Here is a 27,579-nt window from a genome sequence, read left to right on the forward strand (position 1 = left end):
CAATTAGACAAGAAAACGAAATACAAGGCATCAAAACTGGAAAGGAAGAAGTAAAACTCTCACTGTTTGCAGATGATAGGATACTATATGTTGAAAACCCCGAAAAATCCACAGCAAAACTACTAGAGCTAATAAATGAGTACAGCAAAGTGGCAGGTTACAAGATCAACACTCAAAAATCTGTTGTCTTTCTATACACTAGTAATTAACAATCTGAGGGAGAAACAAAGAAAAGAATTCCTTTTACAATTGTAACCAAAAGAATAAAATATTTAGGAATAAATTTAACTAAAGAGACAAAAGACCTATAGAAAGAAAACTACAAGAAATTGTTAAAAGAAATCGCAGAAGACCTAAATAGATGGAAGGGCATATTGTGTTCATGGATTGGAAGACTAAATATAGTTAAGATATCAATTCTACCTAAATTGATTTACAGATTCAATGCAATACCAATTAAAATCCTAAAACTTATTTTTCAGAAATAGAAAAACCAATAACCAAATTTATCTGGAAGGGCAGGGTGCCCCAAATAGCTAAAAGTATCCTGAGAAAAAAAATGAAGTTGGAGTTCTCATGCTACCTGACCTTAAGGCATATTATGATGCTACAGTGGTCAAAACAGCATGGTACTGGCATAAAGATAGATATATTGACCAATGGAATTGAATAGAGTGTTCAGATATAGACTCTCTCATCTATGGACAATTGATCTTTGATAAGGCAGTCAAGCCAACTCACCTGGGATAGAACAGCCTCTTTAATAAATTGTGCCTAAAGAACTGGATATCCATATGCAAAAGAATGAAAGAGGACCCATATATCACACCCTATACAAAAGTTAACTCAAAATGAATCAAAGACCTAAACATTAGATCTAAGACCATAAAATTGTTAGAAAAAAATGTAGGGAGATATCTTATAAATCTTATACTTAGCAGCGGTTATCTAGACCTTACACCCAAAGCAAGGGGCTTGAATAAATAAGTAAATGGGAACACCTCAAAATTAAACACTTTTGCGCATCAAAGAACATCATCAAGAAAGTAAAAAGACAGCCTATACAATGGGAGACAATACTTGGAAACGACATATCAGATAAAGGTCTAGTATCCAGAATTTATAAAGAGATTGTTCAACTCAACAACAAAAAGACAGCCAATTCAATTACAAAATGGGCAAAAGACTGGAACAGACTTCTCAGAAGAGGAAATACAAATTGCCAAAAGGCACATGTAGAGATGCTCAACTTCCCTGGCTATTAGAGAAATGCAAATCAAAACCACAATGAGATATCATCTCATGCCCACCAGAATGGCCATTATCAATAAAACAGAAAATGACAAGTGCTGGAGAGGATGTGGAGAAAGAGGCACACTTATCCACTGTTGGTGGGAATGTCAAATGGTACAACCGCTGTGGAAGGCAGTTTAGTGGTTCCTCAAAAAGCTAAATATAGAATTGCCATATGACCTGGCAATACCATTGCTAGGTATCTACTCAGAGAACATGAGGGCAAGGACACAAACAGACATTTGTACACCAATGTTTATAGCAGCATTATTTACAATTGCAAAGAGATGGAAACAGCCAAAATGTCCATCAACAGAAGAATGGCTAAACAAACTGTGGCATATACACACGATGGAATATTATGCAGCTGTAAGACAGAAAAAGTTATGAAGTATGTAACAACATGGATGGACTTTAAGGACATTATGCTGAGTGAGCTTAGCCACAAACAAAAGGACAAATACTGTATGGTCTCACTGATATGAACTGACATTAGTGAATCAACTTGGAGAATTTCATTGTTAACAGAGACCATCAGGAGACAGAAATAGGGTAAGATATTAGGTAATTGGAGCTGAAGAGATACAGATTATGCAACAAGACTGAATGTAAAAACTCAGAAATGGACAGCACAATACTACCTAACTGTAATACAATTATGTTAAAACACTGAATGAAGCTGAATGTGAGAATGTTAGAGGGAGGAGGACTGTGGGTACAAATGAAATCAGAAAGAAAGATAGACAATAAAGACTGAGATGGTAAAATCTAGGAATGCCTGGAGTGTATAATGATAGTGAACAAATGCACAAATTTTAAAAATATTTTTGCATGAGGAAGAACAAAGGAATGTCATTACTGCAGGGTGCTGAAAACAGATGGTAATTAATATTTTAAAATTTCAACTTATATGTGAGACTAAAGCAAAAAATGTTTATTTGGTACAATTTTTTATTTTTACTAGTGCATTTCCTAATATAACTTATGTAGATAGCTTAATTGAACACCATAAGTACATGGAACCTTGAGTAGGACATGAGATTTTGTTGGTTTGTCCAGAGTGATGCCCTGATAAATTTCAGAGTGATTTGTACAGTGAATAAGAAAGTATTTACAAAGTCCCCTTTGCAAATGGTGAGAACAGGGGAAATTTCAACTTCCCCAAGTTGAATTCTTGATATTCTCACAAGCAGTGTGAACAACCAAAGCTATAGGCTGAGCCCCCAGTCTTGGGGTTTGTTCATATGAAACTTAACCCCACAAAGGATAGGTTACGCCTACTTAAAATTAGGCCTAAAAGTCACCCCCAAGAGAACCTCTTTTGTTGCTCAGATGTGGCCTCTCTCTCCAGTCAACACAGCAAGCAAACTCACCACCCTCTCCCTGTGTATGTGGGACATGAATCCCAGGGGTGTGCACCTTCTTGGCAACGTGGGACACAAATCCTAAACTGAGCTGAGACTCAGCATCAAGGTTTTGAGAAAAACCCTAGATTGAGCTGAGACTCAGCATCAAGGGATTGAGAAAACCTTCTCGACCAAAAGGGGGAAGAGTGAAATGAGACAAAGTGTCAATGGCTGAGAGATTCCAAACAGAGTCGAGAGATTATCCTGGAAGTTATTCTTACGCATTAAGTAGATATCACCTTGTTATTCAAGATGTAATGGAGAGGCTGGAGGGAACTGCCTGTAAATGTAGAGCTGTGTTCTAGTAGCCATGTTTCTTGAAGATGATTGTATAATGATATAGCTTTCACAATGTGACTGCATTATTGTGAAAACCTTGTGTCTGATGCTCCTTTTATCTACCTTATCAACAGACGAGTAGAACATATGGAATAAAAATAAATAATAGGGGAACAAATGTTAAAATAAATTTAGTTTGAAATGCTAGTGATCAATGAAAAGGATGGGTAAGGGGTATGGTATGTATAAATTTTTTTTCTGTTTTCTTTTTATTTCTTTTTCTGAATAGATGCAAATGTTCCAAGAAATGATCATGATGATGAGTATGCAACTATGTGATGATATTTTGAATTACTGATTACATGTGTAGAATGGAATGATCAAAATAGGAATGTTTGCATTTGTTTGGTGTTTTTTGGTATTTAAAAAAATAAAATTAAAAACTTCAAAAAAAAGAAATCATAAGAGGATACTATGAATAACTATATGCCAACAAACTAGACAGCTTAGATGAAATGGACAGAATCCTGGAGACACACAAATAAGCTACACTGACTCAGGGAGGAATAGATCTCAGCAAACCAATCACAAGTAAAGAAATTCAATCAGTCATCAAAAAGCTTCCTACAAAGAGAAGCCCAGGGCCAGGGGGATTAATGGGGAAATTTCATCAAACATTCCATAAAGAACTAACACCAATTTTGCTCAAACTTTTCCAAAACATTGAGGAGAAAGGAACTCTACATAATTCATTTTATGAAGCTAATATCATTTTAATACCAAAACCAGGTAAAGATGCTATAAGAAAGGAACACTATAGGCCAATCTCCCTAAAGAACAGAGATGTAAAAATTCTCAAAAAAAATTAGCAAATCAAATGCAACAGCACATTAAAAGAATTATACACCATGACCAAGTGAGGTTTATACCAGGAATACAAGGATGGCTCAACACAAGAAAATCAATTTATGTAATACAGCATATTAACAAATCAAAAGGGAAAAAATCACATGATCATCTCAATTAATTCTGAAAAAATATTCAACAAAATTCAGTATCCTTTTCTGATAAAAACACTCCAAAAGATATGAATCAAAGGTAACTACCTCAAGATGATAAAGGGAATGAATATATGAAAAACTGATAGCCACCATCATACTCAATAAACAGAGACTGAACGCTTTCCCCCTAAGATCAGATACAAGACAAGGATGCCCACTGTCACCACTATTATTCAACATTGTGCTAGAAGTTTTACCTAGAGCAATCAGGCAAGACAAAGAAATAAAAGGCATCCAAATTGGAAAGGAAGAAGTAAAACTCTCAATGTTTGCAGTTTATATGATACAATACTTGGAAGATCCTGAGAAATCCACACAAAGTTACTTGACCTAATAAACAAATTCAGCAACGTGGCAGGATATAAAATCAATGTGCAAAAATCAGTAACATTTCTATACACAAGCAATGACCTAGTTGAAGAGTCAGTTAGGAAAAAACTCCATTCAAAATAGCAACTAAAAGAATCAAGTACTTAGGAATGAACTTAACTAGGGATGTAAAGAACCTGTACACAGAAAATTACATAACATTGCTAAAAGAAATCAAAGTAGATCTAAATAGGTAGAAAGACATTTCCTGCTCATGGATGGGAAGGCTAAATATAGTTAAGATGTCAATTCTCCCCAAATTGACCTACAGATTCAACAAAGTACCAATCAAAATTCCAACTTACTTTGAAGATTTGGAAAAGCTAACTACCAAATTCATCTGGAAAGGAAAGAGACCCCGAACAGCTAAAAGCATCCTAAAAAAGAACAAAGTGGAAGGATTAACACTCCCTGACTTTAAAACCTATTATAAAGCCACAGTTGTCAAAACAGCATGGTACTGGCACAAAGGTAGAAGCACTGACCAATGGAACGGAATCAACAATGTAGAAATAGACCACCAAATCTATGGTCAACTGATTTTTGACAAGGGCCCCAAATCCTTTGAACCAGGACAAAATAAGCCAGAAACAAAAGAACAACAATGATATGGTCACCTTTAGAAAATGCTTATAAGAAAACAGGGGTCTAGGAAGATGGCGGCTTAGTAAGACGCGCGGATCTTAGTTTCTTCTCCAGGACAGCTACTAGGGGAGTAGAAACGATACAGAAAGCGCCCAAAGCCACAACAGAGATAAAAAAAAGACAGCGTACCCCATCCTGGAACGCCTGGCTGGCTGAGAGAAGCAGCTCGGGTGAGAATGCCGAGGCGCGCGGGCCTCACTGGGCGGGGCGGCAAGCGGCCGGAGTTACTCCCTCCCCCCTTCCCAGGCCGGCTGGGAGAATTGGAGAGGCAGTCCCCTGAAACCAAGGCGGCTGGTGCCCACACCACGCGCAGCCCCCCGGACCAACTCAGAGAATTGGATCAGAAATCCCCAGGCCGCGGAGAACGGTGACGGGTGGGGGAGGTCCCTTCCAAACCCGTGACTCCCGGGGAACGTGCACTCTCTCGGGTGGGCCTCTGCCGCTGGCGCCCTCCCGCCATGCTTGTCGCCCAGGGCTGACTAGGAAATTCGGACGGGCTCTTTCCCGGGCTGCGGCGACCAGCAACCCTCCCTGCGTTCGGACCCCGGGCCGGCTCAAGCCGCTTCGGCTAGCGAACCCCCTGGACGGCGAGAGTTTTCCAAAGTTTAAGGTCCCACAGCACCTTTTACTGGTGGGACCCGCAGACAAACGTGTGCCACGAGCGCCACCTACTGGGCAGGATAAGAAAAACAGAACCCAGAGATTTCACAGAAAAATCTTCCAAACTTTTGGATCCAATACCCAGGGAAATCTGTCTAAATGCGCAGACGCCAACAGAAGATAATGGATCACGCTCAAATAATTGAAAATATGGCCCAGTCAAAGGAACAAAACAATAGTTCAAATGAGATACAGGAGCTGAGACAACTAATGCTAAATATACGAACAGAAATGGAAAACCTCTTCAAAAACGAAATCGATAAATTGAGGGAGGACATGAAGAAGACATGGGCTGAACATAAAGAAGAAATAGAAAAACTGAAAAAACAAATCACAGAACTTATGGAAGTGAAGGACAAAGTAGAAAAGATAGAAAAAACAATGGATACCTACAATGATAGATTCAAAGAGACAGAAGATAGAATTAGTGATTTGGAGGATGGAACATCTGAATTCCAAAAACAAACAGAAACTATCGGGAAAAGAATGGAAAAATTTGAACAGGGTATCAGGGAACTCAAGGACAATATGAACCGCACAAATATACGTGTTGTGGGTGTCCCAGAAGGAGAAGAGAAGGGAAAAGGAGGAGAAAAACTAATGGAAGAAATTATCACTGAAAATTTCCCAACTCTTATGAAAGACCTAAAATTACAGATCCAAGAAGTGCAGCGCACCCCAAAGAGATTAAACCCAAATAGGCGTTCTCCAAGACACTTACTAGTTAGAATGTCAGAGGTCAAAGAGAAAGAGAGGATCTTGAAAGCAGCAAGAGAAAAACAATCCATCACATACAAGGGAAACCAAATAAGACTATGTGTAGATTTCTCAGCAGAAACCATGGAGGCTAGAAGACAGTGGGATGATATATTTAAATTACTAAAAGAGAAAAACTGCCAACCAAGACTTCTATATCCAGCAAAATTGTCCTTCAAAAATGAGGGAGAAATTAAAACATTCTCAGACAAAAAGTCACTGAGAGAATTTGTGACCAAGAGACCAGCTCTGCAAGAAATACTAAAGGGAGCTCTAGAGTCAGAACTGAAAAGGCAGAAGAGAGAGGTATGGAGAAGAGTGTAGAAAGAAGGAAAGTCAGATATGATATATATAATACAAAAGGCAAAATGGCAGAGGAAAATATTATCCAAACAGTAATAACACTAAATGTTAATGGACTGAATTCCCCAATCAAAAGACACAGATTGGCAGAATGGATTAAAAAACAGGATCCTTCTATATGCTGTCTACAGGAAACACATCTTAGACCCAAAGATAAATATAGGTTGAAAGTGAGAGGTTGGGAAAAGATATTTCATGCAAATAACAACCAGAAAAGAGCAGGAGTGGCTATACTAATATCCAACAAATTAGACTTGAAATGTAAAACAGTTAAAAGAGACAAAGAAGGACACTATCTACTAATAAAAGGAACAATTAAACAAGAAGACATAACAATCATAAATATTTATTCACCGAACCAGAATGCCCCAAAATACGTGAGGAATACACTGCAAACACTGAAAAGGGAAATAGACACATATACCATAATAGTTGGAGACTTCAATTCACCACTCTCATCAATGGACAGAACATCTAGACAGAGGATCAATAAAGAAATAGAGAATCTGAATATTACTATAAATGAGCTAGACTTAACAGACGTTTATAGGACATTACATCCCACAACAGCAGGATACACCTTTTTCTCAAGTGCTCATGGATCATTCTCAAAGATAGACCATATGCTGGGTCACAAAGCAAGTCTTAACAAATTTAAAAAGATTGAAATCATACACAACACTTTCTCGGATCATAAAGGAATGAAGTTGGAAATCAGTAATAGGTGGAATGCCAGAAAATTCACAAATACCTGGAGGCTCAACAACACACTCTTAAACAATGAGTGGGTCAAAGAAGAAATTGCAAGAGAAATTAGTAAATACCTCGAGGCAAATGAAAATGAAAACACAACATATCAAAACTTATGGGATGCAGCAAAGGCAGTGCTAAGAGGGAAATTTATTGCCCTAAATGCCTATATCAGAAAAGAAGAAAAGGCAAAAATGCAGGAATTAACTGTTCAATTGGAAGAACTGGAGAAAGAACAGCAAACTAATCCCAAAGCAAGCAAAAGGAAAGAAATAACAAAGATCAGAGCAGAAATAAATGAAATTGAAAATATGAAAACAGTAGAGAAAATCAATAAGACCAGAAGTTGGTTCTATGAGAAAATCAATAAGATTGATGGGCCCCTATCAAGATTGACAAAAAGAAGAAGAGAGAGGATGCAAATAAATAAGATCAGAAATGGAAGAGGAGACATAACTACTAACCTCACAGAAATAAAGGAGGTAATAACAGGATACTATGAACAACTTTATACTAATAAATACAACAATTTAGATGAAATGGACGGGTTCCTGGAAAGACATGAACAACCAACTTTGACTCAAGAAGACATAGATGACCTCAACAAACCAATCACAAGTAAAGAAATTGAATTAGTCATTCAAAAGCTTCCTAAAAAGAAAAGTCCAGGACCAGATGGCTTCACATGTGAATTCTACCAAACGTTCCAGAAAGAATTAGTACCAATTCTCCTCAAACTCTTCAAAAAAATCGAAGTGGAGGGAAAACTGCCTAATTCATTCTATGAAGCCAACATCACCCTCATACCAAAACCAGGCAAAGATATTACAAAAAAAGAAAACTACAGACCAATCTCTCTAATGAATACAGATGCAAAAATCCTCAATAAAATTCTAGCAAATCGTATCCAACAACACATTAAAAGAATTATACATCATGACCAAGTAGGATTCATCCCAGGTATGCAAGGATGGTTCAACATAAGAAAATCAATTAATGTAATACACCATATCAACAAATCAAAGCAGAAAAATCACATGATCATCTCAATTGATGCAGAGAAGGCATTCGACAAGATTCAACATCCTTTCCTGTTGAAAACACTTCAAAAGATAGGAATACAAGGGAACTTCCTTAAAATGATAGAGGGAATATATGAAAAACCCACAGCTAATATCATCCTCAATGGGGAAAAATTGAAAACTTTCCCCCTAAGATCAGGAACAAGACAAGGATGTCCACTATCACCACTATTATTCAACATTGTGTTGGAGGTTCTAGCCAGAGCAATTAGACAAGAAAAAGAAATACAAGGCATCAAAATTGGAAAGGAAGAAGTAAAACTATCACTGTTTGCAGACGATATGATACTATACGTCGAAAACCCGGAAAAATCCACAACAAAACTACTAGAGCTAATAAATGAGTACAGCAAAGTAGCAGGTTACAAGATCAACATTCAAAAATCTGTAGCATTTCTATACACTAGTAATGAACAAGCTGAGGGGGAAATCAAGAAACGAATTCCATTTACAATTGCAACTAAAAGAATAAAATACCTAGGAATAACTTTAACTAAAGAGACAAAAAACCTATATAAAGAAAACTACAAAAAACTGCTAAAAGAAATCACAGAAGACCTAAATAGATGGAAGGGCATACCGTGTTCATGGATTGGAAGACTAAATATAGTTAAGATGTCAATCCTACCTAAATTGATTTACAGATTCAATGCAATACCAATCAAAATCCCAACAACTTATTTTTCAGAAATAGAAAAACCAATAAGCAAATTTATCTGGAAGGGCAGGGTGCCCCGAATTGCTAAAAACATCTTGAGGAAAAAAAACAAAGCTGGAGGTCTCACGCTGCCTGACTTTAAGGCATATTATGAAGCCACAGTGGTCAAAACAGCATGGTATTGGCATAAAGATAGATATATCGACCAATGGAATCGAATAGAGTGCTCAGATATAGACCCTCTCATCTATGGACATTTGATCTTTGATAAGGCAGTCAAGCCAACTCACCTGGGACAGAGCAGTCTCTTCAATAAATGGTGCCTAGAGAACTGGATATCCATATGCAAAAGAATGAAAGAAGACCCATCTCTCACACCCTATACAAAAGTTAACTCAAAATGGATCAAAGATCTAAACATTAGGTCTAAGACCATAAAACAGTTAGAGGAAAATGTTGGGAGATATCTTATGGATCTTACAACTGGAGGTGGTTTTATGGACCTTAAACCTAAAGCAAGAGCACTGAAGAAGGAAATAAATAAATGGGAACTCCTCAAAATTAAACACTTTTGTGCATCAAAGAACTTCATCAAGAAAGTAGAAAGACAGCCTTCACAATGGGAGACAATATTTGGAAATGATATATCAGATAAAGGTCTAGTATCCAGAATTTATAAAGAGATTGTTCATCTCAACAACAAAAAGACAGCCAACCCAATTACAAAATGGGAAAAAGACTTGAACAGACACCTCTCAGAAGAGGAAATACGGATGGCCAAGAGGCACATGAAGAGATGCTCAATGTCCCTGGCCATTAGAGAAATGCAAATCAAAACCACAATGAGATATCATCTCACACCCACCAGAATGGCCATTATCAACAAAACAGAAAATGACAAGTGCTGGAGAGGATGCGGAGAAAGAGGCACACTTATCCACTGTTGGTGGGAATGTCAAATGGTGCAACCACTGTGGAAGGCAGTTTGGCGGTTCCTCAAAAAGCTGAATATAGAATTGCCATACGACCCAGCAATACCATTGCTGGGAATATACTCAAAGGACTTAAGGGCAAAGACACAAACAGACATTTGCACACCAATGTTTATAGCAGTGTTATTTACAATTGCAAAGAGATGGAAACAGCCGAAATCTCCATCAACAGAAGAGTGGCTAAACAAACTGTGGTATATACATACGATGGAATACTATGCAGCTTTAAGACAGGATAAACTTATGAAGCATGTAATAACATGGATGGACCTAGAGAACATTATGCTGAGTGAGTCTAGCCAAAAACTAAAGGACAAATACTGTATGGTCCCACTGATGTGAACAGACATTCGAGAATAAATTTGGAATATGTCCTTGATAACAGAGTCCAGCAGGAGGTAGAAACAGGGTAAGATAATGGCCAATTGGAGTTGAAGGGATACAGACGGTGTAACAGGACTAGATACAAAAACTCAAAAATGGACAGCACAATAATACCTAATTGTAAAGTAATCATGTTAAAACACTGAATGAAGCTGCATCTGAGCTATAGGTTTTTGTTTTTTTTGTTTTGATTTTACTATTATTACTTTTATTTTTTTTCTGTATATTAACATTCTATATCTTTTTCGGTTATGTTGCTAGTTCTTCTAAACCAATGCATATGTACTAAGAAATGATGATCATGCATCTATGTGATGATGTTAAGAATTAATGATTGCATATGTAGAATGGTATGATCTCTAAATGTTGGGTTAATTTCTTTTTTTCCGTTAATTAAAAAAAAAAAAAAGAGAAGGGATAATTGGAGCTGTAGGGATACAGACTGTACAATGGGACTGGATATAAAAACTCAGAAATGGACAGCAGAATACTACCCAATTGTAATGCAATTATGTTAAAACACTGAATGAAGCTGCATGTGAGGTATAGGTTTTTTGTTTTTGTTTTTTTTTTTCTTTCTATTATTGTTTTAATTCTTATTCTGTTGTCTTTTTATTTCTTTTTCTAAATCGATGCAAATGTACTAAGAAATGATGAATATGCAACTATGTGATGTTATTAAGAATTACTGATTGTACATGTAGATCAGAATGATTTCTAATTGTTTTGTTAATTCTTTTTTTTAATTAATAAAAAAAAAAAAGAAAAAAGAAAACAGGGGTCTTGATTGTAAGCTTCTAGAACAGACACATTAAGTCCAGAGTGGTGATTATTATTTCTGGATTCTGAGAGATTATTTTATATATATAACCTGATATTTAGAGATAAGAACAAAGCAGTACAAGTTGGGTTTAAAGTAATTCAGAACCTAGGGGTAAGGAAGACAGTGGCTATATTTTAGAACCACACATATTCTTTGAATCCAATGGAAGAAAGCTTTATTTGATCTGGAACTGAAATTTTCTGCAGTGTATAGTGTAATTCATTTGAACAATAGGAGTACAGAATAAGAAAGAGGTCCTTTAATCCTGTAGAGATTACTGTAATACTGGAAACATCCTAGAGTATATTATGCAGATAATCAAAAATTATTGGCAAAGTCCCCTGACCGGGGGGTGGGGGGGAAGGGGGCAGCAGAGAAAGAGTAAGGAACTATTAAACCTTACCATAAAGGAATCCCCTGATACTGTATTAAACTTTAGGGTCACCCAAATCAATAAGCCATGCCCTAGATCATGAGGCTTTCTCTTGTGAAGCTTATGTAGGTAGTAGAGAAGCTTAGACTACCTATAGGCATGCCTAAGAGTTACTTCTGGAGGACATCTTCTGTTGCTTAGATGTGGGCTCACTCTCTGTAAGCCCAACTGTGCAAGTGAAATCATTGCCCTCCCCACTACATGGGACAAGACATCCAGGGGTGAAAGTCTCCCTGGCGACGTGGGAGAAACTCCCAGGGATGATTCCAGACCTGGCACTGTGGGGTCAATAATTCCATCCTGACCAAAAGTGGGAAAATAAGTGTAATTAATAAAATATCAGTGGCAGAGATAGAGTTCAATCTTCAAATAGAGTTGAGAGGCTACTCTGGGGGTTGCTCTTATGTAAGCTTCTGTTAAACCTTGCTACCTATCATATAACCTGCCAAACCCCAACCAGGACCATTCCAGCCAATCCTAAAGAACATCTAGCAAAATACATAAGATTCCAGAAGGAGTCCATGCACTACAGTAACTTTCCAGACACCTACAATCTCCAGATGGGTCCCTGGTCCAGATAAGTCCTGAAACTCAGTCCAGCCCCTCCAGAACATGAGATAGTTCCATCTCCCTACCCCATATTAATGACAGACCCTTCCAACAGCAAAAATTTAGAATTGTCATAGCCCAAACACCCCTAAAGAGAGGTATGGAAAGATCAAAGGTGATGGTAGAGTTATATACCATCTCTAGTATAGTCTCTAGTATTTTAGAGCAGCTAGAAGCGAAAACCTAAAAAAGCCCAGGACCAGACAGCTTCACAGGCAAATTCTACTAATCATTCCAAGAAGAATACCAATCCTGCTCAAACTCTTCCAAAAAAATTGAAGAGGAGGGAAAAATATCTAACAGTAACTACAGACCAATCTCTCTAAAGAATATAGATGCAAAAATCTTCAACAAAATACTTGCAAATAAAATCCAACAACACATTAAAAGAATTATACACCATGGTCAAGTGGATTTTATCACAGGTATGCAAGGGTGGTTCAAAACAAGAAAATCAATTAGTGTAATATACCACATTAACAAATTGAAAGGGAAAAAACACATGATCATCACAATCAACAAAGAAAATCCAGCATCCTTTCTTCCCCCTATTTTTTTTCCTATATTCCTTTACCACTCCCTTTCATTGATCACTAGTATTTTGATCTACTCAATTTATTTTAACATTTGTTCCCCCTATTACTTATTTTTTATCCATATTTTTTAATCATCTGTCCATACTGTAGATAAAAGGAGCATCAGACACAAGGTTTTCACAATCACACAGTCACACTGCAAAAGCTGTAATATTATATATCATCATCTTCAAGAAATATGGCTACTGGAACACAGCTCTACAGTTTCAGGCACTTCCCTCCAGCCACTCTAATACACCTTGAACTAAAAAGAGGATATCTGTGTAATGCATAAAAATAACCTCTAGGATAATGTCTCAACTCTTTTTGAAATCTCTCAGCCACTGACACTTTATTTTGTCTCCTATCTCTCTTCCTCCTTTCTATCAAGAAGGTTTTCTCAACCCCTTGATGCTGAGTCCCAGCTCATTCTAGGATGTCTGTCCCACATTGCCAGGAAGGTTTACACCCCTGGGAGTCATGTCCCATGTAGTGGGACATGTGAGGGGGAGGGCAGTGAGTTTTGTTTGCTGCGTTGGCTGAGAGAGAGATAGGACACATCTGAGCAACAAAAGATGGTCTCTGGGGGTGACTCTTAGGCCTAATTTTAAGTAGGCTTCGTCTATCCTTTGTAGGGATAAGTTTCATATGAACAAATCCCAAGATTGAGGGCTCGCCTATTGATTTGGTTGTCCCCACTGCTTGCAAAAATATCAGGAATTCTCCAAATGGGGAAGTTGAATTTTCCCCCTTTCTTGCCATTTCCCCAAGGGGACTTGGCAAATATTCACAGTTCAAATCACTATGGGATTTATCAGGGCATCACTCTAGACAAACCTACAAAATCTCATGCACTATTCAAGGTTCCATGAACTTATGGTGTTCAATATACCTGTCCAGGTAAGTTATATTAGGAAATACACTAGTCAAAATATAAATTTTATACCAAATAAACATTTCTTGCTTTATTCTCACACAGAAGTTCTGAAGTTTTAAAATATGAATGACCATCTATTTTCAACATCCTACAATATTGACATTCCTTTGTTCTTCTTCATGCAAAAACATTTTTTAATTTGTACATTTAGTCACTATCATTGTACACTCTAGGCATTGCTAGATTATATAATTTCAGTCTTTATCATCTATCTTTCCTTCTGGTTTCATATGTGCCCCCTGCCCTCCTCTCTCTATCATTCTCACATTCACTAGTATCCTTTCTTTACAGAAACATTTTGAAAGGTAGGAATAGAGGAAAACTTCATCAACATGATAAAGGCCCAACATGAAAAACCCACAGCTAACATCACACTCAACAGTGAGAGACTGCAAGCTTTCCCTCTAAGATCGGGAACAAGAGAAGAATGCCACTGACACCACTACTGTTCAACATTGTCCTAGAAGTTCGAGCTAGAGCAAGAAAAAGAAATAAAAGACATAAAAGGTACCAGATTAAAAAGGAAGAAATAAAACTTTCACTATTTGCAGACCACATAATCCAATTTTAGAAAGTCCTGAAAAATCTACAACTAAAGTGCTAGAGCTAATAAACTGAGGTCAGCAAACTGGCTGGATACTAGATCAACATACAAAAATCATAGTGTTTCTATACACTAGTAAAGAGCTATCTGAGGAGGAAATTTTTAAAAATGTCATTTTCAATAGCAACTGGAAAATCAAATACCTAGGAATAAATTTAACATGGATGTAAAGGACTTGCACACAGAAAACTACAAAACATTGCTAAAAGAAATCAAAGATGATCTAAATAAATGCAAGGACATGTCATGTTGATGGACTGGAAGACTATATGTCATTAAGATGTCAATTCTAGAGATGCAGCAGAGGCTGCTTCACGCACGCGACGAGGAGGCTCCACACTGGATAACCTGTTTTTCCTTATAAAGACAGCATCAGGCTAATGAGCAAGTTGGTTAGGTCATCGAGTAAATCAGAGGTGCAAATCTGGGAAACAGAAGAAGATGACATGACAGAAGGTGATTTAGGATATGGCCTTGGAAGAAGAGTTGGTGGTATTAATGAAGCGGAAGTTTCACATTTATTTATGTCTAGAAAAAAATCAGATGAAAAGAACTTCAGTCCTTTCCTGTTTCCAAGACAGGGGGAGATATTCCAAGCATAAGTGCTTGTAAGATTCATATCCTCAAGTGTCCAGAATTTCCAATTACAGATGACAAAGTAACACTGATTCTAATTCAGGATTGTCAAATGTAGAATTAAGTCAACATCTTCATGAAACTTAGAGGAGAAATTTTTAAAACTGAGCTTGAGGCATCTTAAAGACAACTTGAAGGTAAAGAGGAAGCACTGAAAATTCTTCAAAGCATGGCGATATTTGACAAAGCCACAAGTTATACCCAGGCAGTGTTTAAAAAAATTGTGGAACAAAAGAGATCCTTGGAGAAGGAAATAAATGCAGTGGGAAATAGAATTTGATCAAAATTGATTTAAAAAATAGAGGAATTTTGGACCCCAAATGTGACAGACTAAACTGAAAATGCAGTCCTTAAAGAACCTGAAAGCAGAAGAAATTGAAATGCTGAAATCTGAAAATACATTTTTAAACGAACAGTATTTGGAGGCCTTTGCAATGCTTGATATGAAATAGCAGAAGATGGCTCAGGAAAACACGTGCCATAGTAAAAGTAGCTGTTTTACAGAGCTCTCAGGTCTTGAGCTCAGAGTCCTCAGAGCCTGCCTTTGTCATGGTCCTGGAGGGAGCCCGTGTTCCTGTGCCAAAATGGCAGCATCCATTTAGAAACTGATTTTTCAGCTCAAACAAGAGGTCTTCCATCTCAGGGAATAAGAAGAGTTTATGGCAGAAATTGTTGGGTATGCTCCCTTCAGAAAACACTTCTAAGAAGATTGAATATCAGGAGAATCCTCAAGAAGTCTTTAAGATGCTAAAAGATTTGGTGATTTATACTTTCAATAGAAGGAACATTGTCTTCTGTTTTATTCTTTGAAAAAAAATTCTTATCACATGCAGTATAATGTTTGGGAATCAGTGGACACCTAATTAACTTATTTGTACTGACTTGACATTTTAAGGATTGAACATTTTGACAAAATACTGTAAAATTTCTTTCTGTTAATATAGCTGTATATTCTGTGATATATTGATTAAATTTTATTTCTCTGCATGTATCTGAATGATAAAGAAGTAGCTCTGGCTCATCAAAGAAAAGTTAGTCACATGCTTGCTCAAATACTGGAAGACAAAGACACTGCCTCAAAACAGAATAATGAAAAAAATCCCATGGAAGATTATTTTCTACTCAAAAACCCTGGCCACAAAACTTCAGAAGTCTCTGTTTTGCATGATCCTGTTTATTCTAATGCCCAAATTTTTAATTCTGTGGGTTGCACTTGTTCAATCCAGTATCCTGAAACTGATCAAAACTATATAGGAATTCTGAAAAAATCCTGTTCTTTGCCATCAGGTATCATCTTCTGAAACCCATTGAAATTAGAACTGAGAATCATTTATATCAAGAGACTTTTTAAAAGGTTTGTGTAAATGTTGCTATAAAGTTGTATGTTTTCTAGGTATTTCTAAATTTTAGGCAGCAGCTTAAATAATCAAACTTTACAGGAATATTTTTCATAAGAAATTTACTAGCATTATGTTTTGACTTTATAAATTACATCAATATTGTTAATGAATTTTTCAGTTTGACAACATTTTAAAAACAAGAAAAAAATGATTTGTTGGGAAGAAAAATAATTTAATTGTTTAGATAGATTATAGAGATTTTAGATTGTCTAAAGAAACAACATAAAAATATAAATTATTACTTTAAGAAGTAACAATGCCTAAGAGTGACAATGTTAATTTTTGAAATACATTTATCTTGTTTATTTGCCTTTCTCAGGATTTTTCACTGCCATATAAAATTTAAATATAATTTCTTCAAGTTAACTTCAATAAAAAAAGGTTATGATGGCAGGAAAAAAAAAGGGGGGGAAATCGGTTCTTCCAAACTGATTTACAGATTCAACACAATCCCCATTGAAACTCCAAACACCTACTTGGGAAAAACAGAAAAGCCAATTATCAAATTTATTTGGAAGGGTAAGGACCCCAAATAGCCAAAAACATCTTGAAATAGAAGAACAAGTTGGAGGACTCACACTTCCTGGCTTTAAAGCATACTACAAAGCTATAGTGGTCAAGACAGCATGGTACTGCCATAAAGATAGACATACTGATCAATAGAATCAAATTGATATTCTGAAGTAGACCCTCAGATCTATGGTCAATTGATTTGTAACAAGGCTGTCAAGTCCACTCAAATGGGACAGAGCAGTCTGTTCAACAAATGGTGTTGAGAGAACTGGATATCCTTATGCAAAAGAATGAGAGATGACCCCTATCTTATACCCTATACAAAAATTAACTCAAAATGGATCAAAGACCTAAGCAAAAGAAACCGTACCATAAAATTCCTGGAAGTAAATGTAGGGAAGCATCTTCAAAATCTGGTAGCAGGAAAAGGGGGAAAAGAAGTGTAACAAATATGACATCAGTGGATGAGAAAGTTCAAATAGAGTCGAGAGGCTACTCTGGAAGTCACTCTTATGCAAGTTTTAGCTAGATATTGCTACCTACCATAACTTGCTAAACTCCAACCAAAACCATCCCAGTCAACCCTAAAGTACAGCTAGGGCATTATACAAAGGTTGCATGCACTAGGGTAACATTCCAGAAACCTATAACCTCCAGATGGGTTCCTGGACCAGAATAGACCTAAATGCAGAGGGACCAACATCTCCAGAACATCAACTAGTTTCATCCCCCTATCCCATATTGTCGACAGCCCCTTCCAACATGAAAAAGTTAGAATGAGCACAGCTCAAATACCCCTAAAGAGTGGGAGAAAGATCAAAGATGATAGTGGAGTTATACAGAGAAGGCAGGGTTTAACAAAGGGGTATAACTACTGAATCATTATATTGATATTTCTTTTAGTCTCCAATATTTTAGAGTAGTAGGAATAAAAAACTAAAATTGTAGAACTATAACCCATACTAAACTCAGAAATCTGTTCTACAACTAATTGTTGCAATGTGCTTTGAAATTTATTGTTATACACACACACACACTCACAAACACATATATATGTTATTTTTCACACACACAAAAATATTTCTTCTAGCCTCCAATGTTTTGGAGCAGCTAGAAGGAAAAAATCGGAAACTTTGAAATCTGTTCTGTATCTACTTGTTGAAGTGTACTTGAAAATCATTGCTTTCTCTTTCTTTTCTCGGTATGTTGTTACATTTAACAATAAAAAACATTTAAAAAAAGATCCAGTGGAAGGGAGTGGTTTCATAAATCTTACACACAAAGTACAAGCAACAAAAGATAAAACAGATAAATGAGAACTCTTCAAAATTGAGTACTTTAACTTCAAAGGACTCTGTCAAAAAGGTAAAAATGGGAGAAAATTCTATTCAATGGGAGAAAATATTTGGAAACCACATATCTGATAAGGGTTTGATATCTAGAAATCCAGAATTCAAAAAAAAATTCTATACTTCAACAACAAAAATGACAAACAACCCAACTATAAAATGGGCAAAAGGCACGAATAGACATTTTTCCAAAGAGGATACACAAATGGCTAAAAAGCACATAAAAAGATGCTCAACTTCACCAGCTAGTAGGAAAATGCAAATCAAAACCATAATGAGATCTCATTTCATACCTAGTAGAATGGCGACTGTTAAAGAAACAGGAAACTACAAGTTTTGGAGAGGATGATTTGAACACTTATTCACTGTTGGCGGGAATGTAAAATGATACAGCAGTAGTAGAAGAGTTTAGCAGCTTTTCAAGAGGCTAAGTATAAAGTTGCCGAAAGAATCAGCAATCCCACTACTAGGTATATACCTATAAGAACCGAAAGCAGGGATGTGAACAGACATTTGCACACCAATGTTCATAGTGGCATTATTCATAACTGCCAGAAAAAGGAAGCAACATAAGTGTCCACCAACCAATGAATGGATAAACAAAATATGGTATATACATACAATGGAACATTATCCACTTAAAAATGAATAAGGTCTAGATGCATGTAACAACATGGATGAAACTGGAGGACATTATATCAAATGGAATAAGTCATACACAAAAGTACAAATAAGAATTAAATATAATGTGCAAACTCGTGGAGTTAATATCTAGAACATAGCTTAACCAGAAGTTAGAATGAGGATAGAGAATGGGGAACTAATGCTTAATTTGAGCAAAAGTTTTTAAGAAGAATGATTTTAAATGTTTGGAAATGGTTAGAGGTGATGGTAGCACATTATCATGTGCATAAATAACAGCACTGAATCATACGTGTGATAGTGGTTGAAAAGGGAAGTTTAGGGTCATGTTTATCACAAGAAGGAAAGCTAGATGATGAAACAAGGGACTGTATAACACAGTGAAACCTGGTGTGGATAATGAAGGTGGTACAAATATGAGAATGCTCTTCCGTGAATTAGAACAAATGAATGTCATAACTACAAGATGGTGGTAATAGGGTGGTATATGGGAAAAATGTACTTAATGCAAACTATAGACTAGAGTTAACAGTTATATCTTAATATCTTTCTATCAATTGTAACAAAGATGCCATACTAAAGCTAAGTGTCACTAATAGCGGGGCATAAGGGTATGGGATTTTTCTGTTTGGAGCTATGAAAATGTTCTCAAGTTGCCTGTGACAATGAAAGCACAGCTCTGTGATTATACTGATAGCCAAAGATTATACACTTTGGCTGGACAGTATTACATGTGAATAAAATTGTGTTAAAAAAAAAGCACATTTTATATCAGTGTTAATTCTTTGCTCTTGAAAACTTAAGGCGGTATAAGTGAGTATCCTTGCTCTTAAGAAATGTACAAGGAACTATAAAGTGTTGAAAGAGCATGATGTAGATAACCTGCTGTCAAAAGTTCAGAAAATCAACAAGTACATGGATGGATAGATAGAAGAATGGTAAATACAACACAATGTTAAAAATTGGTGATTCAAGTTACCTGGATGAGGGATATGTTAGAGTTTTTGTATGGATTGTGTGTTATTTTTAGAACTTTCCTGTAGTTTGTAATTATTTCAAAATAAACAATGTTTTGAAATTAAAAAATGATAAAAGGAAGGGCTATCTCAGTCACTACAGTTTAGGACTCAGTTGGCAGGGAAGCCATAGAGGGGCCTTAAGGATAGACTAGGATGTCTTGAGGTTACTGATAGCCCTAAAACCTATAAAGATGTATCAGTTTGCAAAGATCTGAGATCTAGCATACCTTTAAAGGAACTGAAGTGGTAGTTGACCTCACCTCCATTGTGGAGGTTTCAGCATTATTAATGAGGTTCCTGGTTTCCTACCACTGATCAGAACTAAAACAGCTACATCCCCCAAATTCACCTTACCAATCTGAATATTCATCTTTGTAACAGAGCAACATGGGTGCAGTGAGAGTGGCGATAAGAGGAGAAAGTGGACAAGTTGGAGAACTAGACAGAAAAGATAGAGTAGGCAAAAAGATATTGGAAGAAAAAAGGAAATCAGAGACTGGTAGGTGAAAAGTGAGCAAGTGGACCCACATGTAGCTAAGGAAGACGAATAAAGATGCTGCCACCAATACAGACACTCTGACAATCATGGCAGGAAAATTCAGCTGTGCTCCATCAGGATGCCTATAAGAAAAGATTCCCATGTACTCAGTAATTTTAATCCAGTAACAAGCCAATAATATCAGACATTTGATGGCAAATTTGAGAGATTTTCTAGCTTCATTAATAACTGATTAATAATTTTGAATTAATTAAATCTATTAATTAAAAATTTTGAAGTCAGAGTGTCCATACTGTACTCCAAATATTCCAAGGAGTACTGAAAGGACTATGCTGAGCCAGCAACCTTCCACGGAATTAGTTAGCTAGGGAAATATAGGCACAATGCTCTAACCCAAATGTTCATATCATATGAGAAAAGGTATTCAAGATAATCTTCAAATCCTGGAAATACAATTTAGAGGGATCCAGGCAACTTTCACCTTGTGTCAGACCTCTGCAAGCTGGACAACTCTAAACGGTCTACAGAGAGAACACTAACAACAGATTCTATGATTCCTGTGTTCAACTTTCAGTAGAAATAATATTAATCTTAAGAAAACAAAAACTACTTCTCTGAAATGTAAGGTCTTCAAGTACAGGAACCATGTCCTGTTCACCTTATTATTTTGTGTGCAACAAAGGCTCCCATTAAATAAGGATTATTGATTGAAACTGATTCACTGATTCTACTCTACTGTTCTAGTCAAGACTCTGGGTTTTCAGGAGTGCAGAAAGATATAAACATAAGTATTTACTTAGGTGATAGATCAGATTACCGAAAGGTATCTGCTGGCCTTACAAAGTCACTGACAACTATAGGTTAGTAACAATGCTTGTTTTCTGGAAGAATTTGGTTTTTTTCACTACTTCTGTTGAACCACTCATCCACTTCATGCAAACCACACACTTATAGTCAGAACAAAAGCATTTAGAATGTCATTTTTCAGGGATCAATATCGGATGGCTGTTACTTTTAGCAATACAGGAAAGACAGGGGAAGAGTGAGAGTCTAGCACCAGGGCTACCCATTAATACATAAAAGGTACTTAATGGCAGAGATTCTGAAGAATGACCAGAGGGAAGTCACAAATCAAGCAAGTAGCACTAATAATTTTTAAAGCAATAATATATATACCAGACAAAATACTACACATTTTACTAAGTGTTATCCAGTAAGTCCTTACAACAATCCTATAAGATAATTACTATTATTATCTTCACTTTATGTATAAGAGAACTGAGCTGGTAAGTAGTAGAGGTGGAATTTGTTATGTTGGTCTGTCCGATTCTAAACATTGTATGTTTTCCACTAGAGCGTGTTACTAATCACTCCCTCTTGTATCACCTTTATATTTTGTACATTGTTATTATCTTTATCATAATTATCATTATTAGTTAGGCCTAAGACTTGAGTATGTCTTTATTCCTACCACCCAATACAATCCTGGGAACATAACAAATATTCAGAAAATTTTTGCTAAATACATACATAAACTATTACACAGCTAGATTCTCAGTTGGCGTGTTGTTCTTATCTCTTATAGCTCCTACTTGGGCCTCCAGTGCTACTAAGCCTACTTATAATTATGCCTAAGAGTAACCCCCAGAGAACTTCTTTGTCGATATGGCCTCTCTCGTGAGATGAAGCCAATTCGGCAGGTAAATACACTGCCTTCCCCCTTATGTAGGACACGACTCCCACGGGTATACCTGCCAATTCGGCAGGTAAATACACTGCCTTCCCCCTTATGTAGGACACGACTCCCGCGGGTATAAATCTCCCTGAAAACGTAGGCTATGACTCCCAGGAATGAACGTGGCCCTGGCATCATGGGATTGAGAAAGCCTTCTTGACCAAAAGAGGGAAGAGAAATGAAACAACGTTTCAGTGGCTGAGAGATTTCAAATACAGTTCAAGAGGTCATTCTGGAGGGTATGCTTATGCATTATATAGATATCCCTTTTTAGTTTTTAATGGATTAGGATAGCTAGAAGAAATAACTGAAACTGTTGAACTGTAATTCAGTAGTAGCCTTGATTCTTGAAGATGACTGTATAACCACATAGCTTTTATAGTGTGACTGTGTGATTGTGAAAACCTTGTGGCTAACACTCCCTTTAACCAGTATATGGACAGATGAGTGAAAAAATAAACATAAAAACTAAATAAATAACAGGGGGAATAAAAGGTATGGGATGTTTGGGGTGTTCTTTATCATTTTTATTTTTATTCTTATATGTATTTTTTGAAGCAATGAAAATGCTCAAAAAATTATTTTTGTGATGAATGTATAACAATATGATGAAACTGCAAACCACTGATTGTACCCTTTGGATGCTTATAGAGTATGTAACAATTATCTCAATAAAACTGCATTAAAAAAAAAGTTCTAAAGATTGAAAAACAGGCTCTTGCCAGCACAATCAATACAAATCTAATGTATATGAACAATTTAGAATAGTGACAAATTTACTAGAGTCAATATTGTGAAGTGATAGGACACATGACATTTCTAATTGGTGCCAAAATAATAGAAAATGTCAAAGGAAATTTCCTACTGTATCTCCCACATTAAAATATTAAGTTCTTTACACACACACACACACACACACACACACACACACACACACACACACATCTACTTCAAATTCAGCCTTGTTGGTAACAATGTTACATCAATCCCAAGAAACAGAACACCAGTGTTTTACCCTCTGAGAGTTTAAAGATCCAAAATTTAAGAGCATTAAAATCTTGGAAATTCGTGGAGACAATTTTTCCATATTATATATACAGAAACTGAAAAAATGAAATGTATGCACTTTGGGTACAGTAGAAAGAACCCAGGCTTTACTGTTAGACCAAGGTTCACACTCTGTCCAGAGACTCAGTCCATCTGGTCCAGCTTCTTCATATGCAAATATGTTTACTGTCACTATATACGACAGGGCAGAATTGATATAAGGACAGGAAATGATATATGTAAAGTCTTGATATCTTATAAACTCTTAATAGGTGGAGGTTTTTATTATTCTTATGCAACTCTGACAGAAATCAAAGGATCAGAAAACTATTTTATCAGCTATAATTTGTCAATCCAGAAACATTGTTCTACATGGAGTCTAAGACACAAATTGCCATCTAATTAGCTCATAGCTAGTTTACAATACAACCTTATATGAGCTTGGTCTAGATGTATGTTGCTGAGTCGTAATAACTTACTGGACAGCCCACAGGCAACTCGTAATAAGCAAAAATTCTTAATGCTACAAGGCACCCATATATCAAATTTATATGAATTTTTTAAATATGTAAATGCTAAATATCAAGGAGAACATTTTAGCCTAGCTAAGACTACACTCTTTCAAATACAAAATATTACTAGTCTATGCTACACAACAGATTGAAAAGGAATAATATATAAATGACTAGGTCTTCAGAGAAAGGAGGCATCTGTAGCCACATATTTATTTGGCAAGCTTCTGAAACCCAGCAATGGAACTGTAAAAACAAGGTGATTAAAATAGACAGAGCACATCATTTGCTAATATCATTGCCCAAGAAAAGACAATAAGCCTAAGGTATGCTATTACTACATTATACAATTTCATGACAAGTTCAAGATGTTTAAAAGCATCTGAGAATAGGGAAGATTTCTCTTTTGAAAACAAGGAATTTTTCTCTTCAATTAAAAGGAAATCCCAGGTCCATTTCTGGGGGGATGAAGATTAAAAAGGTCTTTCATAACATTAGAAAAAAATAATATTATCAAATTTTCCTTTTCTCCTAAGATAAAAATAGATTGATGATCCTCATTCAAATTGAAAAGGCTACTTTTGTTTAACAATACTATATCTAACCACATACCCATCTAACAAATACGAAAATAGTTCAGAGGATAGTGGTTATAAATTTATTATTTGTGCAAAGGACTATGAAGGTCCAGAATAAGAATTTTCATGATGTCTTCTGCAAAAATAATCAATGACTCTCTTTTCATATATAAGTGATGAAATAATGAACTTTTCAACAGTCCTTCAAATTCAAGGACTGTTATACTTCAAAGTATGCCTTTGTAGCCAGATAGCAAAAGTCAGTCACATAGACATATTTATCTGATAAAAAGCGACCAAATCAAAGTGGACCTAAAGTCAGCAAGACATCACCCGAGTCAGATTTTCCACTACACAACAAACTGAAAATTTCAAAAGCTTTGAATTTGTTCCTTTATACCAAAAGTTCTAGAGTAGAAAAGTTCTTAGGTAGCCTGAGAAAGCTGATAGAGTAAATAATGTAGCTTTATTCTTATTAAAGAAAAATGATGATGAGAAAAGCTAAGATGATTTCATCACTGAATCCTGATAGGAAATGCAAGGCTAGGCTCATCGAAATAAATAAATTGACCCAGACACTAGGTCAGCATTTAGCAGCTTTTACCAAGTGAACAGTAAAGTCGATTTAGGGGAGCTTATGTGTATGAATTTACATCAGGCAAAGATAATTTTAAAAAGAAAACCTATAAAACACTATCTACTTTCTTGCATTAATATACAAACATACTTACATACATATACTATATTTAAAAAGCTTTATGTCTGAAACATAGCTATTGAAATAAATAGCTTTATTGACCAAGCCAAACAATTGTCTTAAATTCCTCCTTCTTCCTCAGTCTCCATATTCAATACTGACAAATCCATTCTACTTCCAAAACACATCTTAAATCCGTTCTGTACCCAATGCCACACTCTACTTCACAGTATTATCATCTCTTTCCAAGATTAACGTAAGAGGTTTCTAACTGGTCAACCTGACTCCAGATCAGACATCTCTCCAAATTCTAGCCAGAATGGCTTCCAGGAACACTGAGATTAAAGCAGACTTCTGAAAATGACATTAGAAACCTGTGTGATTTGGACCCAGTTTACCTCTTCAGGCTTATCTCACATTATTTCCGTTACTTAAAAGTTTACAATACAAAGAACTTTCATTTCTTGCAATTCTGTTTTCTCTAGGTTTACATACAGGCACTCTCTGCCTAGTACACTCTTTTGCTTCCTCCTTCCACCTGCATAATTCCTATTCTTCCTATAGATCTGAGCTTAGTTATTGATCTCCTCAGAAACTTTTCTGCTACCTTGAGTCTTGCTTGAGTGTCTGTCTCTTATATGTGCACTGTATTTGCTCTATTACACTCTAAATTGTACTTGGTCCCTTAAATGTCCCTCGCTATAACAAAAGCTCTCTGCAGGGAGAGAATATATCTATATTGTCAATTACTGTTTGCCCAATGGGAATAATATAATGAAATATACTTTTTAGAAAGGATGTTCTATCTGCAACATAGAAAATGGAAGGGAAGTCTGAACAAGACTGGAGAAAGACAAGAAATTATTATAATACTTTAAACAAGATGAAATTGTGGGCTTAATTAGGAATCCAAGGATCAGGAATAGGAGAAATAGTCAGATTCTAGAGATATTTTGGAAGTAGAGCTATAGAATTTGGCAATCAACTGGGTATGAGCATGGGAAAAGAAAGAGAAAAGTCAAGAATACATGGATTACTGAGTTGGATAATAGACATTCACTGAGACAATAAACAGAGGAGAAAGAACAGATCTGGAAAGTAAGATAATCAGTTCAGCTTGGGACATACTAAGTTTGCTTTGCCTATAGGACACTGAAATGGCAATATCTAAGAGGCAGCAGATTTAAATGTCCAGAGATGATGTTCTAGTTTGCTAGCTGCAGAAATGCAATACAGCCAGAAACAGAATGGCTTTTAAAAGGGGGAATTTAATGAGTAGCTAGTTTACATTCTAAGGCCGAGATAATGTCCCAATTACAACAAGTCTATAAAGATGTCCAATCAAAGGTATCCAGGGAAAGATACCTTGGTTCAAGTAGACCAATGAAGTTCACGGTTTCTCTCACATCCAAGAAGGCACATGGTGAACACAGTCACGGTTTCTCTCTCAGCTGGAAGGGCACATGGCGAGCAAGGCATCATCTGCTAGCTTTCTCTCCTGGCTTCCTGTTTCATGAAGCCCCTAGGAGGCGTTTTCCTTCTTCATCTCCAAAGATCGCTGGCTTGAGGACTCTCTGTTTCTCATGACTGTCATTCCTCTCTGCTCTCTCTGAATCTCTTATTCTCCAAAATGTTTCCTCTCTTATAGGACTCCAGAAACTTATCAAGACCAACCCCAATGGGTGGAGATATGTCATCACCTAGTCCAGCTTAACAGCCATTCTTGACTAAATCACATCTCTAGGGAGATGATCTGATTACAGTTTCAAACATACAGTATTGAATAGGGATTATTCTATCTTTATGAAACGGGATTTTGATTAAAACATGGCTTTTCTAGGGGACATACATCCTTTCAAACCAGCATAGATGAGTAAAACCTAGGTTGGAAACTTAGATTTAAGAGTTACGCAATAAAAAAAGACAACTGAAGTCATGGTAAGTAAGGATACCAACAAAGGATATGTGGAAAGAAAACATAAAAGAATCTAGAACAGAACCCTCAGGAATATCAACTTTGAAAGGATAAAACTAAAGAATGGAAGGAATGTCCATAGAGGCAGCAAGGCAGGCATTTCATGAAAAAAAAAAAAAAGACTGGCCAAAATGCCAAATGTCTCAAAATTTTCAAGAGAGATAAAGGCTAAAAAGCTATTTTAAAATTTATGTTAGGAGATGACATTAGCAAAATTGTGATGGCAGTGTATAACTAAGGACCACCAAAATTTTACTCTTCCATAAAAGAAATGAAAACACAAACAAAAATTCTCAAG

At 36.2% G+C, this 27,579-nt stretch overlaps 1 protein-coding gene and 1 pseudogene across 20 annotated transcripts in view; one reads left to right on the forward strand and one right to left on the reverse strand.

Moving 5' to 3' along the window:
- Positions 1-27,579, reverse strand: part of STK33 (serine/threonine kinase 33) — a 401,742-nt gene that overhangs the window by 213,528 nt on the left and 160,635 nt on the right. The gene's annotated exons all lie outside the window — the stretch shown is intronic.
- On the forward strand, positions 15,052-16,066 carry LOC143643649 (coiled-coil domain-containing protein 125 pseudogene; annotated as a pseudogene).

Source organism: Tamandua tetradactyla, chromosome 8, assembly GCF_023851605.1.
Source record: "Tamandua tetradactyla isolate mTamTet1 chromosome 8, mTamTet1.pri, whole genome shotgun sequence".
Taxonomy (NCBI): Eukaryota; Metazoa; Chordata; class Mammalia; order Pilosa; family Myrmecophagidae; genus Tamandua; species Tamandua tetradactyla.